This window comes from Melozone crissalis, unplaced genomic scaffold (genome assembly GCF_028551555.1).
Source record: "Melozone crissalis strain CALT ecotype California unplaced genomic scaffold, PUWL_Pcris_2 ptg000237l_1, whole genome shotgun sequence".
Lineage (NCBI taxonomy): Eukaryota > Metazoa > Chordata > Aves > Passeriformes > Passerellidae > Melozone > Melozone crissalis.
The window spans coordinates 298,429-312,555 of record NW_026535998.1 but is presented as its reverse complement, the minus strand read 5'-3'; positions in this window follow the sequence as shown (position 1 = coordinate 312,555).

Sequence of the window (14,127 nt, the reverse complement as noted above, 5' to 3'; positions counted from 1 at the left end):
GCAAACTGCGCACACAATCGCAGTGTTGTACAGCTTGTTTCATCACCTTTGCGAAGTTGCCGCTCTCTCCGGCTCCCGGAGACGAAGAAGCTGCTTCTTCGCGCAAAGACGATTCTGCCGCTCACAGTGCTCTGCGGTGTGCGCCTTCTGCCGAAAGAGGTCCGGGAGCGGTGCTTAGCTCTGCAGAGCACCGTACCTTCGTCTTTAGCCTCTCTTCTCGTCTACATCTTAGCAAAAAGCTTTTCCACTCTGTCTGGCAAGGAGAAACTGTGCCAGCACAGAAAACATCTCCCATCGTGTTCTAGAGGCTGCACGGAGGTCTGCCTTGTGTTTTGCAAGAAGAGAAAAAAAGTTGCCCAAAACAGCTTGCAATCGAATGTTCATGTGAATAGAAAAGGCAGGAGAGTGGTCAGGTACTGTTTTCTCTCACTTGGCAAGCTGCGCACACAATCGCAGTGTTGTACAGCTTGTTTCAGCACCTTTGCGAAGCTGCCGCTCTCTCCGGCTCCCGGAGACGAAGAAGCAGCTTCTTCGCGCAAAGACGATTCTGCCGCTCACAGTGCTCTGCGGTGTGTGCCTCCTGCCGAAAGAGGCCCGGGAGCGGTGCTTAGCTCTGCAGAGCACCGGACCTTCGTCTTTAGCCTCTCTTCTCGTCTACATCTTAGCAAAAAGCTTTTCCACTCTGTCTGGCAAGGAGAAACTGTGCCAGCACAGAAAACATCTCCCATCGTGTTCTAGAGGCTGCACGGAGGTCTGCCGAGTGTTTTGCAAGAAGAGAAAGAAAGTTGTCCAAAACAGCTTGCAATCGAATGTTCATGTGAATAGAAAATGCAGGAGAGTGGTCAGGTACTGTTTTCTCTCAGTTGGCAAGCTGCGCACACAATCGCAGTGTTGTACAGCTTGTTTCATCACCTTTGCCAAGTTGCCGCTCTCTCCGGCTCCCGGAGACGAAGAAGCTGCTTCTTCGCGCAAAGACGATTCTGCCGCTCACAGTGCTCTGCGGTGTGCGCCTTCTGCCGAAAGAGGTCCGGGAGCGGTGCTTAGCTCTGCAGAGCACCGTACCTTCGTCTTTAGCCTCTCTTCTCGTCTACATCTTAGCAAAAAGCTTTTCCACTCTGTCTGGCAAGGAGAAACTGTGCCAGCACAGAAAACATCTCCCATCGTGTTCTAGAGGCTGCACGGAGGTCTGCCGAGTGTTTTGCAAGAAGAGAAAGAAAGTTGTCCAAAACAGCTTGCAATCGAATGTTCATGTGAATAGAAAAGGCAGGAGAGTGGTCAGGTACTGTTTTCTCTCAGTTGGAAAGCTGCGCACACAATCGCAGTGTTGTACAGCTTGTTTCATCACCTTTGCGAAGTTGCCGCTCTCTCCGGCTCCCGGAGACGAAGAAGCTGCTTCTTCGCGCAAAGACGATTCTGCCGCTCACTGTGCTCTGCAGTGTGTGTCTTCTGCCGAAAGAAGCCCGGGAGCTGTGCTTAGCTCTGCAGAGCACCGTACCTGCTTCTTTAGCCTCTCTTCTCGTCTACATCTTAGCAAAAAGCTTTTCCACTCTGTCTGGCAAGGAGAAACTGTGCCAGCACAGAAAACATCTCCCATCGTGTTCTAGAAGCTGCACGGATGTCTGCCGAGTGTTTTGCAAGAAGAGAAAGAAAGTTGTCCAAAACAGCTTGCAATCGAATGTTCATGTGAATAGAAAAGGCAGGAGAGTGGTCAGGTACTGTTTTCTCTCACTTGGCAAGCTGCGCACACAATCGCAGTGTTGTACAGCTTGTTTCATCACGTTTGCGAAGCTGCCGCTCTCTCCGGCTCCCGGAGACGAAGAAGCTGCTTCTTCGCGCAAAGACGATTCTGCCGCTCACTGTGCTCTGCAGTGTGCGCCTTCTGCCGAAAGAGGCCCGGGAGCGGTGCTTAGCTCTGCAGAGCACCGGACCTTCGTCTTTAGCCTCTCTTCTCGTCTACATCTTAGCAAAAAGCTTTTCCACTCTGTCTGGCAAGGAGAAACTGTGCCAGCACAGAAAACATCTCCCATCGTGTTCTAGAGGCTGCACGGAGGTCTGCCGAGTGTTTTGCAAGAAGAGAAAGAAAGTTGTCCAAAACAGCTTGCAATCGAATATTCATGTGATTAGAAAATGCAGGAGAGTGGTCAGGTACTGTTTTCTCACAGTTGTCATGCTGCGCACACAATCGCAGTGTTGTACAGCTTGTTTCATCACCTTTGCGAAGTTGCCGCTCTCTCCGGCTCCCGGAGACGAAGAAGCTGCTTCTTCGCGCAAAGACGATTCTGCCGCTCATAGTGTTCTGCGGTGTGCGCCTTCTGCCGAAAGAGGTCCGAGAGCGGGGCTTAGCTCTGCAGAGCACCATACCTTCGTCTTTAGCCTCTCTTCTCGTCTACATCTTAGCAAAAAGCTTTTCCACTCTGTCTGGCAAGGAGAAACTGTGCCAGCACCAAAAATATCTCCCATCGTGTTCTAGAAGCTGCACGGAGGTCAGCCGAGTGTTTTGCAAGAAGAGAAAGAAAGTTGTCCAAAACAGCTTGCAATCGAATGTTCATGTGAATAGAAAAGGCAGGAGAGTGGTCAGGTACTGTTTTCTCTCACTTGGCAAGCTGAGCTCACAATCGCAGTGTTGTACAGCTTGTTTCATCACCTTTGCGAAGCTGCCGCTCTCTCCGGCTCCCGGAGACGAAGAAGCTGCTTCTTCGCGCAAAGACGATTCTGCCGCTCACAGTGCTCTGCGGTGTGCGCCTTCTGCCGAAAGAGGTCCGGGAGCGGTGCTTAGCTCTGCAGAGCACCGTACCTTCGTCTTTAGCCTCTCTTCTCGTCTACATCTTAGCAAAAAGCTTTTCCACTCTGTCTGGCAAGGAGAAACTGTGCCAGCACAGAAAACATCTCCCATCGTGTTCTAGAGGCTGCACGGAGGTCTGCCGAGTGTTTTGCAAGAAGAGAAAGAAAGTTGTCCAAAACAGCTTGCAATCGAAAATTCATGTGAATAGAAAAGGCAGGAGAGTGGTCAGGTACTGTTTTCTCTCACTTGGCAAGCTGCGCACACAATCGCAGTGTTGTACAGCTTGTTTCAGCACCTTTGCGAAGCTGCCGCTCTCTCCGGCTCCCGGAGACGAAGAAGCTGCTTCTTCGCGCAAAGACGATTCTGCCGCTCACAGTGCTCTGCGGTGTGCGCCTTCTGCCGAAAGACGCCCGGGAGCTGTACTTAGCTCTGCAGAGCACCGTACCTTCGTCTTTAGCCTCTCTTCTCGTCTACATCTTAGCAAAAAGCTTTTCCACTCTGTCTGGCAAGGAGAAACTGTGCCAGCACAGAAAACATCTCCCATCGTGTTCTAGAGGCTGCACGGAGGTCTGCCGAGTGTTTTGCAAGAAGAGAAAGAAAGTTGTCCAAAACAGCTTGCAATCGAATGTTCATGTTAATAGAAAAGGCAGGAGAGTGGTCAGGTACTGTTTTCTCTCAGTTGGCAAACTGCGCACACAATCGCAGTGTTGTACAGCTTGTTTCATCACCTTTGCGAAGTTGCCGCTCTCTCCGGCTCCCGGAGACGAAGAAGCTGCTTCTTCGCGCAAAGACGATTCTGCCGCTCACAGTGCTCTGCGGTGTGCGCCTTCTGCCGAAAGACGCCCGGGAGCGGTGCTTAGCTCTGCAGAGCACCGTACCTTCGTCTTTAGCCTCTCTTCTCCTCTACATCTTAGCAAAAAGCTTTTCCACTCTGTCTGGCAAGGAGAAACTGTGCCAGCACAGAAAACATCTCCCATCGTGTTCTAGAGGCTGCACGGCGGTCTGCCGAGTGATTTGCAAGAAGAGAAAGAAAGTTGTCCAAAACAGCTTGCAATCGAATGTTCATGTGAATAGAAAAGGCAGGAGAGTGGTCAGGTACTGTTTTCTCTCACTTGGCAAGCTGCGCACACAATCGCAGTGTTGTACAGCTTGTTTCATCACCTTTGCGAAGTTGCCGCTCTCTCCGGCTCCCGGAGACGAAGAAGCTGCTTCTTCGCGCAAAGACGATTCTGCCGCTCACAGTGCTCTGCGGTTTGTGCCTTCTGCCGAAAGAGGCCCGGGAGCGGTGCTTAGCTCTGCAGAGCACCGTACCTTCGTCTTTAGCCTCTCTTCTCGTCTACATCTTAGCAAAAAGCTTTTCCACTCTGTCTGGCAAGGAGAAACTGTGCCAGCACAAAAAACATCTCCCATCGTGTTCTAGAGGCTGCACGGAGGTCTGCCGAGTGTTTTGCAAGAAGAGAAAGAAAGTTGTCCAAAACAGCTTGCAATCGAATGTTCATGTGAATAGAAAAGGCAGGAGAGTGGTCAGTTACTGTTTTCTCTCACTTGGCAAGCTGCGCACACAATCGCAGTGTTGTACAGCTTGTTTCAGCACCTTTGCGAAGCTGCCGCTCTCTCCGGCTCCCGGAGACGAAGAAGCTGCTTCTTCGCGCAAAGACGATTCTGCCGCTCACAGTGCTCTGCGGTGTGCGCCTCCTGCCGAAAGAGGCCTGGGAGCGGTGCTTAGCTCTGCAGAGCACCGTACCTTCGTCTTTAGCCTCTCTTCTCGTCTACATCTTAGCAAAAAGCTTTTCCACTCTGTCTGGCAAGGAGAAACTGTGCCAGCACAGAAAACATCTCCCATCGTGTTCTAGAGGCTGCACGGAGGTCTGCCGAGTGTTTTGCAAGAAGAGAAAGAAAGTTGTCCAAAACAGCTTGCAATCGAATGTTCATGTGAATAGAAAAGGCAGGAGAGTGGTCAGGTACTGTTTTCTCTCAGTTGGCAAGCTGCGCACACAATCGCAGTGTTGTACAGCTTGTTTCATCACCTTTGCGAAGTTGCCGCTCTCTCCGGCTCCCGGAGACGAAGAAGCTGCTTCTTCGCGCAAAGACGATTCTGCCGCTCACAGTGCTCTGCGGTGTGCGCCTTCTGCCGAAAGAGGTCCGGGAGCGGTGCTTAGCTCTGCAGAGCACCGTACCTTCGTCTTTAGCCTCTCTTCTCGTCTACATCTTAGCAAAAAGCTTTTCCACTCTGTCTGGCAAGGAGAAACTGTGCCAGCACAGAAAACATCTCCCATCGTGTTCTAGAGGCTGCACGGAGGTCTGCCGAGTGTTTTGCAAGAAGAGAAAGAAAGTTGTCCAAAAGAGCTTGCAATCGAATGTTCATGTGAATAGAAAAGGCAGGAGAGTGGTCAGGTACTGTTTTCTCTCACTTGGCAAGCTGCGCACACAATCGCAGTGTTGTACAGCTTGTTTCATCACCTTTGCGAAGTTGCCGCTCTCTCCGGCTCCCGGAGACGAAGAAGCTGCTTCTTCGCGCAAAGACGATTCTGCCGCTCACAGTTCTCTGCAGTGTGTGTCTTCTGCCGAAAGAAGCCCGGGAGCTGTGCTTAGCTCTGCAGAGCACCATACCTGCTTCTTTAGCCTCTCTTCTCGTCTACATCTTAGCAAAAAGCTTTTACACTCTGTCTGGCAAGGAGAAACTGTGCCAGCACAGAAAACATCTCCCATCGTGTTCTAGAAGCTGCACGGATGTCTGCCGAGTGTTTTGCAAGAAGAGAAAGAAAGTTGTCCAAAACAGCTTGCAATCGAATGTTCATGTGAATAGAAAAGGCAGGAGAGTGGTCAGGTACTGTTTTCTCTCACTTGGCAAGCTGCGCACACAATCGCAGTGTTGTACAGCTTGTTTCATCACGTTTGCGAAGCTGCCGCTCTCTCCGGCTCCCGGAGACGAAGAAGCTGCTTCTTCGCGCAAAAACGATTCTGCCGCTCACAGTGCTCTGCAGTGTGCGCCTTCTGCCGAAAGACGCCCGGGAGCGGTGCTTAGCTCTGCAGAGCACCGGACCTTCGTCTTTAGCCTCTCTTCTCGTCTACATCTTAGCAAAAAGCTTTTCCACTCTGTCTGGCAAGGAGAAACTGTGCCAGCACAGAAAACATCTCCCATCGTGTTCTAGACGCTGCACGGAGGTCTGCCGAGTGTTTTGCAAGAAGAGAAAGAAAGTTGTCCAAAACAGCTTGCAATCGAATATTCATGTGATTAGAAAATGCAGGAGAGTGGTCAGGTACTGTTTTCTCACAGTTGTCATGCTGCGCACACAATCGCAGTGTTGTACAGCTTGTTTCATCACCTTTGCGAAGTTGCCGCTCTCTCCGGCTCCCGGAGACGAAGAAGCTGCTTCTTCGCGCAAAGACGATTCTGCCGCTCATAGTGCTCTGCGGTGTGCGCCTTCTGCCGAAAGACGCCCGGGAGCGGTGCTTAGCTCTGCAGAGCACCGTACCTTCGCCTTTAGCCTCTCTTCTCGTCTACATCTTAGCAAAAAGCTTTTCCACTCTGTCTGGCAAGGAGAAAATCTGCCAGCACAGAAAACATCTCCCATCGTGTTCTAGAGGCTGCACGGAGGTCTGACGAGTGTTTTGCAAGAAGAGAAAGAAAGTTGTCCAAAACAGCTTGCAATCGAATGTTCATGTTAATAGAAAAGGCAGGAGAGTGGTCAGGTACTTTTTTCTCTCAGTTGGCAAACTGCGCACACAATCGCAGTGTTGTACAGCTTGTTTCATCACCTTTGCCAAGTTGCCGCTCTCTCCGGCTCCCGGAGACGAAGAAGCTGCTTCTTCGCGCAAAGACGATTCTGCCGCTCACAGTGCTCTGCGGTGTGCGCCTTCTGCCGAAAGACGCCCGGGAGCGGTGCTTAGCTCTGCAGAGCACCGTACCTTCGCCTTTAGCCTCTCTTCTCGTCTACATCTTAGCAAAAAGCTTTTCCACTCTGTCTGGCAAGGAGAAACTGTGCCAGCACAGAAAACATCTCCCATCGTGTTCTAGACGCTGCACGGAGGTCTGCCGAGTGTTTTGCAAGAAGAGAAAGAAAGTTGTCCAAAACAGCTTGCAATCGAATGTTCATGTGAATAGAAAAGGCAGGAGAGTGGTCAGGTACTTTTTTCTCTCAGTTGGCAAACTGCGCACACAATCGCAGTGTTGTACAGCTTGTTTCATCACCTTTGCGAAGTTGCCGCTCTCTCCGGCTCCCGGAGACGAAGAAGCTGCTTCTTCGCGCAAAGACGATTCTGCCGCTCACAGTGCTCTGCGGTGTGCGCCTTCTGCCGAAAGAGGTCCGGGAGCGGTGCTTAGCTCTGCAGAGCACCGTACCTTCGTCTTTAGCCTCTCTTCTCGTCTACATCTTAGCATAAAGCTTTTCCACTCTGTCTGGCAAGGAGAAACTGTGCCAGCACAGAAAACATCTCCCATCGTGTTCTAGAGGCTGCACGGAGGTCTGCCGAGTGTTTTGCAAGAAGAGAAAAAAAGTTGCCCAAAACAGCTTGCAATCGAATGTTCATGTGAATAGAAAAGGCAGGAGAGTGGTCAGGTACTGTTTTCTCTCACTTGGCAAGCTGCGCACACAATCGCAGTGTTGTACAGCTTGTTTCAGCACCTTTGCGAAGCTGCCGCTCTCTCCGGCTCCCGGAGACGAAGAAGCTGCTTCTTCGCGCAAAGACGATTCTGCCGCTCACAGTGCTCTGCGGTGTGTGCCTCCTGCCGAAAGAGGCCCGGGAGCGGTGCTTAGCTCTGCAGAGCACCGTACCTTCGTCTTTAGCCTCTCTTCTCGTCTACATCTTAGCAAAAAGCTTTTCCACTCTGTCTGGCAAGGAGAAACTGTGCCAGCACAGAAAACATCTCCCATCGTGTTCTAGAGGCTGCACGGAGGTCTGCCGAGTGTTTTGCAAGAAGAGAAAGAAAGTTGTCCAAAACAGCTTGCAATCGAATATTCATGTGAATAGAAAAGGCAGGAGAGTGGTCAGGTACTGTTTTCTCTCAGTTGGAAAGCTGCGCACACAATCGCAGTGTTGTACAGCTTGTTTCATCACCTTTGCGAAGTTGCCGCTCTCTCCGGCTCCCGGAGACGAAGAAGCTGCTTCTTCGCGCAAAGACGATTCTGCCGCTCACTGTGCTCTGCAGTGTGTGTCTTCTGCCGAAAGAAGCCCGGGAGCTGTGCTTAGCTCTGCAGAGCACCGTACCTGCTTCTTTAGCCTCTCTTCTCGTCTACATCTTAGCAAAAAGCTTTTCCACTCTGTCTGGCAAGGAGAAACTGTGCCAGCACAGAAAACATCTCCCATCGTGTTCTAGAAGCTGCACGGATGTCTGCCGAGTGTTTTGCAAGAAGAGAAAGAAAGTTGTCCAAAACAGCTTGCAATCGAATGTTCATGTGAATAGAAAAGGCAGGAGAGTGGTCAGGTACTGTTTTCTCTCACTTGGCAAGCTGCGCACACAATCGCAGTGTTGTACAGCTTGTTTCATCACGTTTGCGAAGCTGCCGCTCTCTCCGGCTCCCGGAGACGAAGAAGCTGCTTCTTCGCGCAAAGACGATTCTGCCGCTCACTGTGCTCTGCAGTGTGCGCCTTCTGCCGAAAGAGGCCCGGGAGCGGTGCTTAGCTCTGCAGAGCACCGGACCTTCGTCTTTAGCCTCTCTTCTCGTCTACATCTTAGCAAAAAGCTTTTCCACTCTGTCTGGCAAGGAGAAACTGTGCCAGCACAGAAAACATCTCCCATCGTGTTCTAGAGGCTGCACGGAGGTCTGCCGAGTGTTTTGCAAGAAGAGAAAGAAAGTTGTCCAAAACAGCTTGCAATCGAATATTCATGTGATTAGAAAATGCAGGAGAGTGGTCAGGTACTGTTTTCTCACAGTTGTCATGCTGCGCACACAATCGCAGTGTTGTACAGCTTGTTTCATCACCTTTGCGAAGTTGCCGCTCTCTCCGGCTCCCGGAGACGAAGAAGCTGCTTCTTCGCGCAAAGACGATTCTGCCGCTCATAGTGCTCTGCGGTGTGCGCCTTCTGCCGAAAGAGGTCCGAGAGCGGGGCTTAGCTCTGCAGAGCACCATACCTTCGTCTTTAGCCTCTCTTCTCGTCTACATCTTAGCAAAAAGCTTTTCCACTCTGTCTGGCAAGGAGAAACTGTGCCAGCACCAAAAATATCTCCCATCGTGTTCTAGAAGCTGCACGGAGGTCAGCCGAGTGTTTTGCAAGAAGAGAAAGAAAGTTGTCCAAAACAGCTTGCAATCGAATGTTCATGTGAATAGAAAAGGCAGGAGAGTGGTCAGGTACTGTTTTCTCTCACTTGGCAAGCTGAGCTCACAATCGCAGTGTTGTACAGCTTGTTTCATCACCTTTGCGAAGCTGCCGCTCTCTCCGGCTCCCGGAGACGAAGAAGCTGCTTCTTCGCGCAAAGACGATTCTGCCGCTCACAGTGCTCTGCGGTGTGTGCCTTCTGCCGAAAGAGGCCCGGGAGCGGTGCTTAGCTCTGCAGAGCCCCGTACCTTCATCTTTAGCCTCTCTTCTCATCTACATCTTAGCAAAAAGCTTTTCCACTCTGTCTGGCAAGGAGAAACTGTGCCAGCACAAAAGACATCTCCCATCGTGTTCTAGAATCTGCAAGGAGGTCTGCCGAGTGTTTTGCAAGAAGAGAAAGAAAGTTGTCCAAAACAGCTTGCAATCGAATGTTCATGTGATTAGAAAAGGCAGGAGAGTGGTCAGGTACTGTTTTCTCTCAGTTGGCAAACTGCGCACACAATCGCAGTGTTGTACAGCTTGTTTCATCACCTTTGCGAAGCTGCCGCTCTCTCCGGCTCCCGGAGACGAAGAAGCTGCTTCTTCGCACAAAGACGATTCTGCCGCTCACAGTGCTCTGCGCTGTGCGCCTTCTGCCGAAAGAGGTCCGGGAGCGGCGCTTAGCTCTGCAGAGCACCGTACCTTCGTCTATTGCGTCTGCTCTCGTCTACATCTTAGCAAAAAGCTTTTCCACTCTGTCTGGCAAGGAGAAACTGTGCCAGCACAAAAAACATCTCCCATCGTGATCTAGAAGCTGCACGGGTGTCTGTCGAGTGTTTTGCAAGAAGAGAAAGAAAGTTGTCCAAAACAGCTTGCAATCGAATGTTCATGTGAATAGAAAAGGCAGGAGAGTGGTCAGGTACTGTTTTCTCTCACTTGGCAAGCTGCGCACACAATCGCAGTGTTGTACAGCTTGTTTCATCACCTTTGCGAAGTTGCCGCTCTCTCCGGCTCCCGGAGACGAGGAAGCTGCTTCTTCGCGCAAAGACGATTCTGCCGCTCACAGTGCTCTGCGGTGTGCGCCTTCTGCCGAAAGAGGTCCGGGAGCGGTGCTTAGCTCTGCAGAGCACCGTACCTTCGTCTTTAGCCTCTCTTCTCGTCTACATCTTAGCAAAAAGCTTTTCCACTCTGTCTGGCAAGGAGAAACTGTGCCAGCACAGAAAACATCTCCCATCGTGTTCTAGAGGCTGCACGGAGGTCTGCCGAGTGTTTTGCAAGAAGAAAGAAAGTTGTCCAAAACAGCTTGCAATCGAATGTTCATGTGAATAGAAAAGGCAGGAGAGTGGTCAGGTACTGTTTTCTCTCACTTGGCAAGCTGCGCACACAATCGCAGTGTTGTACAGCTTGTTTCATCACCTTTGCGAAGCTGCCGCTCTCTCCGGCTCCCGGAGACGAAGAAGCTGCTTCTTCGCGCAAAGACGATTCTGCCGCTCACAGTGCTCTGCGGTGTGCGCCTTCTGCCGAAAGAGGTCCGGGAGCGGTGCTTAGCTCTGCAGAGCACCGTACCTTCGTCTTTAGCCTCTCTTCTCGTCTACATCTTAGCAAAAAGCTTTTCCACTCTGTCTGGCAAGGAGAAACTGTGCCAGCACAGAAAACATCTCCCATCGAGTTCTAGAGGCTGCACGGAGGTCTGCCGAGTGTTTTGCAAGAAGAGAAAGAAAGTTGTCCAAAACAGCTTGCAATCGAAAGTTCATGTGAATAGAAAAGGCAGGAGAGTGGTCAGGTACTGTTTTCTCTCACTTGGCAAGCTGCGCACACAATCGCAGTGTTGTCCAGCTTGTTTCAGCACCTTTGAGAAGCTGCCGCTCTCTCCGGCTCCCGGAGACGAAGAAGCTGCTTCTTCGCGCAAAGACGATTCTGCCGCTCACAGTGCTCTGCGGTGTGCGCCTTCTGCCGAAAGACGCCCGGGAGCTGTACTTAGCTCTGCAGAGCACCGTACCTTCGTCTTTAGCCTCTCTTCTCGTCTACATCTTAGCAAAAAGCTTTTCCACTCTGTCTGGCAAGGAGAAACTGTGCCAGCACAGAAAACATCTCCCATCGTGTTCTAGAGGCTGCACGGAGGTCTGTCGAGTGTTTTGCAAGAAGAGAAAGAAAGTTGTCCAAAACAGCTTGCAATCGAATGTTCATGTGAATAGAAAAGGCAGGAGAGTGGTCAGGTACTGTTTTCTCTCACTTGGCAAGCTGCGCACACAATCGCAGTGTTGTACAGCTTGTTTCATCACCTTTGCGAAGTTGCCGCTCTCTCCGGCTCCCGGAGACGAAGAAGCTGCTTCTTCGCGCAAAGACGATTCTGCCGCTCACAGTGCTCTGCGGTTTGTGCCTTCTGCCGAAAGACGCCCTGGAGCGGTGCTTAGCTCTGCAGAGCACCGTACCTTCGTCTTTAGCCTCTCTTCTCGTCTACATCTTAGCAAAAAGCTTTTCCACTCTGTCTGGCAAGGAGAAACTGTGCCAGCACAAAAAACATCTCCCATCGTGTTCTAGAGGCTGCACGGAGGTCTGCCGAGTGTTTTGCAAGAAGAGAAAAAAAGTTGTCCAAAGCAGCTTGCAATCGAATGTTCATGTGAATAGAAAAGGCAGGAGAGTGGTCAGTTACTCTTTTCTCTCTCTTGGCAAGCTGCGCACACAATCGCAGTGTTGTACAGCTTGTTTCAGCACCTTTGCGAAGCTGCCGCTCTCTCCGGCTCCCGGAGACGAAGAAGCTGCTTCTTCGCGCAAAGACGATTCTGCCGCTCACAGTGCTCTGCGGTGTGCGCCTCCTGCCGAAAGAGGCCCGGGAGCGGTGCTTAGCTCTGCAGAGCACCATACCTTCGTCTTTAGCCTCTCTTCTCGTCTACATCTTAGCAAAAAGCTTTTCCACTCTGTCTGGCAAGGAGAAACTGTGCCAGCACAGAAAACATCTCCCATCGTGTTCTAGAGGCTGCACGGAGGTCTGCCGAGTGTTTTGCAAGAAGAGAAAGAAAGTTGTCCAAAACAGCTTGCAATCGAATGTTCATGTGAATAGAAAAGGCAGGAGAGTGGTCAGGTACTGTTTTCTCTCACTTGGCAAGCTGCGCACACAATCGCAGTGTTGTACAGCTTGTTTCATCACCTTTGCGAAGTTGCCGCTCTCTCCGGCTCCCGGAGACGAAGAAGCTGCTTCTTCGCGCAAAGACGATTCTGCCGCTCACAGTGCTCTGCGGTGTGTGCCTTCTGCCGAAAGAGGTCCGGGAGCGGTGCTTAGCTCTGCAGAGCACCGTACCTTCGTCTTTAGCCTCTCTTCTCGTCTACATCTTAGCAAAAAGCTTTTCCACTCTGTCTGGCAAGGAGAAACTGTGCCAGCACAGAAAACATCTCCCATCGTGTTCTAGAGGCTGCACGGAGGTCTGCCGAGTGTTTTGCAAGAAGAGAAAGAAAGTTGTCCAAAAGAGCTTGCAATCGAATGTTCATGTGAATAGAAAAGGCAGGAGAGTGGTCAGGTACTGTTTTCTCTCACTTGGCAAGCTGCGCACACAATCGCAGTGTTGTACAGCTTGTTTCATCACCTTTGCGAAGTTGCCGCTCTCTCCGGCTCCCGGAGACGAAGAAGCTGCTTCTTCGCGCAAAGACGATTCTGCCGCTCACAGTGCTCTGCAGTGTGTGTCTTCTGCCGAAAGAAGCCCGGGAGCGGTGCTTAGCTCTGCAGAGCACCGTACCTGCTTCTTTAGCCTCTCTTCTCGTCTACATCTTTGCAAAAACCTTTTCCACTCTGTCTGGCAAGGAGAAACTGTGCCAGCACAGAAAACATCTCCCATCGTGTTCTAGAAGCTGCACGGATGTCTGCCGAGTGTTTTGCAAGAAGAGAAAGAAAGTTGTCCAAAACAGCTTGCAATCGAATGTTCATGTGAATAGAAAAGGCAGGAGAGTGGTCAGGTACTGTTTTCTCTCACTTGGCAAGCTGCGCACACAATCGCAGTGTTGTACAGCTTGTTTCATCACGTTTGCGAAGCTGCCGCTCTCTCCGGCTCCCGGAGACGAAGAAGCTGCTTCTTCGCGCAAAGACGATTCTGCCGCTCACTGTGCTCTGCAGTGTGCGCCTTCTGCCGAAAGAGGCCCGGGAGCGGTGCTTAGCTCTGCAGAGCACCGGACCTTCGTCTTTAGCCTCTCTTCTCGTCTACATCTTAGCAAAAAGCTTTTCCACTCTGTCTGGCAAGGAGAAACTGTGCCAGCACAGAAAACATCTCCCATCGTGTTCTAGAGGCTGCACGGAGGTCTGCCGAGTGTTTTGCAAGAAGAGAAAGAAAGTTGTCCAAAACAGCTTGCAATCGAATATTCATGTGATTAGAAAATGCAGGAGAGTGGTCAGGTACTGTTTTCTCACAGTTGTCATGCTGCGCACACAATCGCAGTGTTGTACAGCTTGTTTCATCACCTTTGCGAAGTTGCCGCTCTCTCCGGCTCCCGGAGACGAAGAAGCTGCTTCTTCGCGCAAAGACGATTCTGCCGCTCACAGTGCTCTGCGGTGTGTGCCTCCTGCCGAAAGAGGACCGGGAGCTGTGCTTAGCTCTGCAGAGCACCGTACCTTCGTCTTTAGCCTCTCTTCTCGTCTACATCTTAGCAAAAAGCTTTTCCACTCTGTCTGGCAAGGAGAAACTGTGCCAGCACAGAAAACATCTCCCATCGTGTTCTAGAAGCTGCACGGAGGTCTGCCGAGTGTTTTGCAAGAAGAGAAAGAAAGTTGTCCAAAACAGCTTGCAATCGAATGTTCATGTGAATAGAAAAGGCAGGAGAGTGGTCAGGTACTGTTTTCTCTCACTTGGCAAGCTGCGCACACAATCGCAGTGTTGTACAGCTTGTTTCATCACCTTTGCGAAGTTGCCGCTCTCTCCGGCTCCCGGAGACGAAGAAGCTGCTTCTTCGCGCAAAGATGATTGTGCCGCTCACAGTGCTCTGCAGTGTGTGTCTTCTGCCGAAAGAGGCCCGGGAGCTGTGCTTAGCTCTGCAGAGCACCATACCTGCTTCTTTAGCCTCTCTTCTCGTCTACATCTTAGCAAAAACCTTTTACACTCTGTCTGGCAAGGAGAAACTGTGC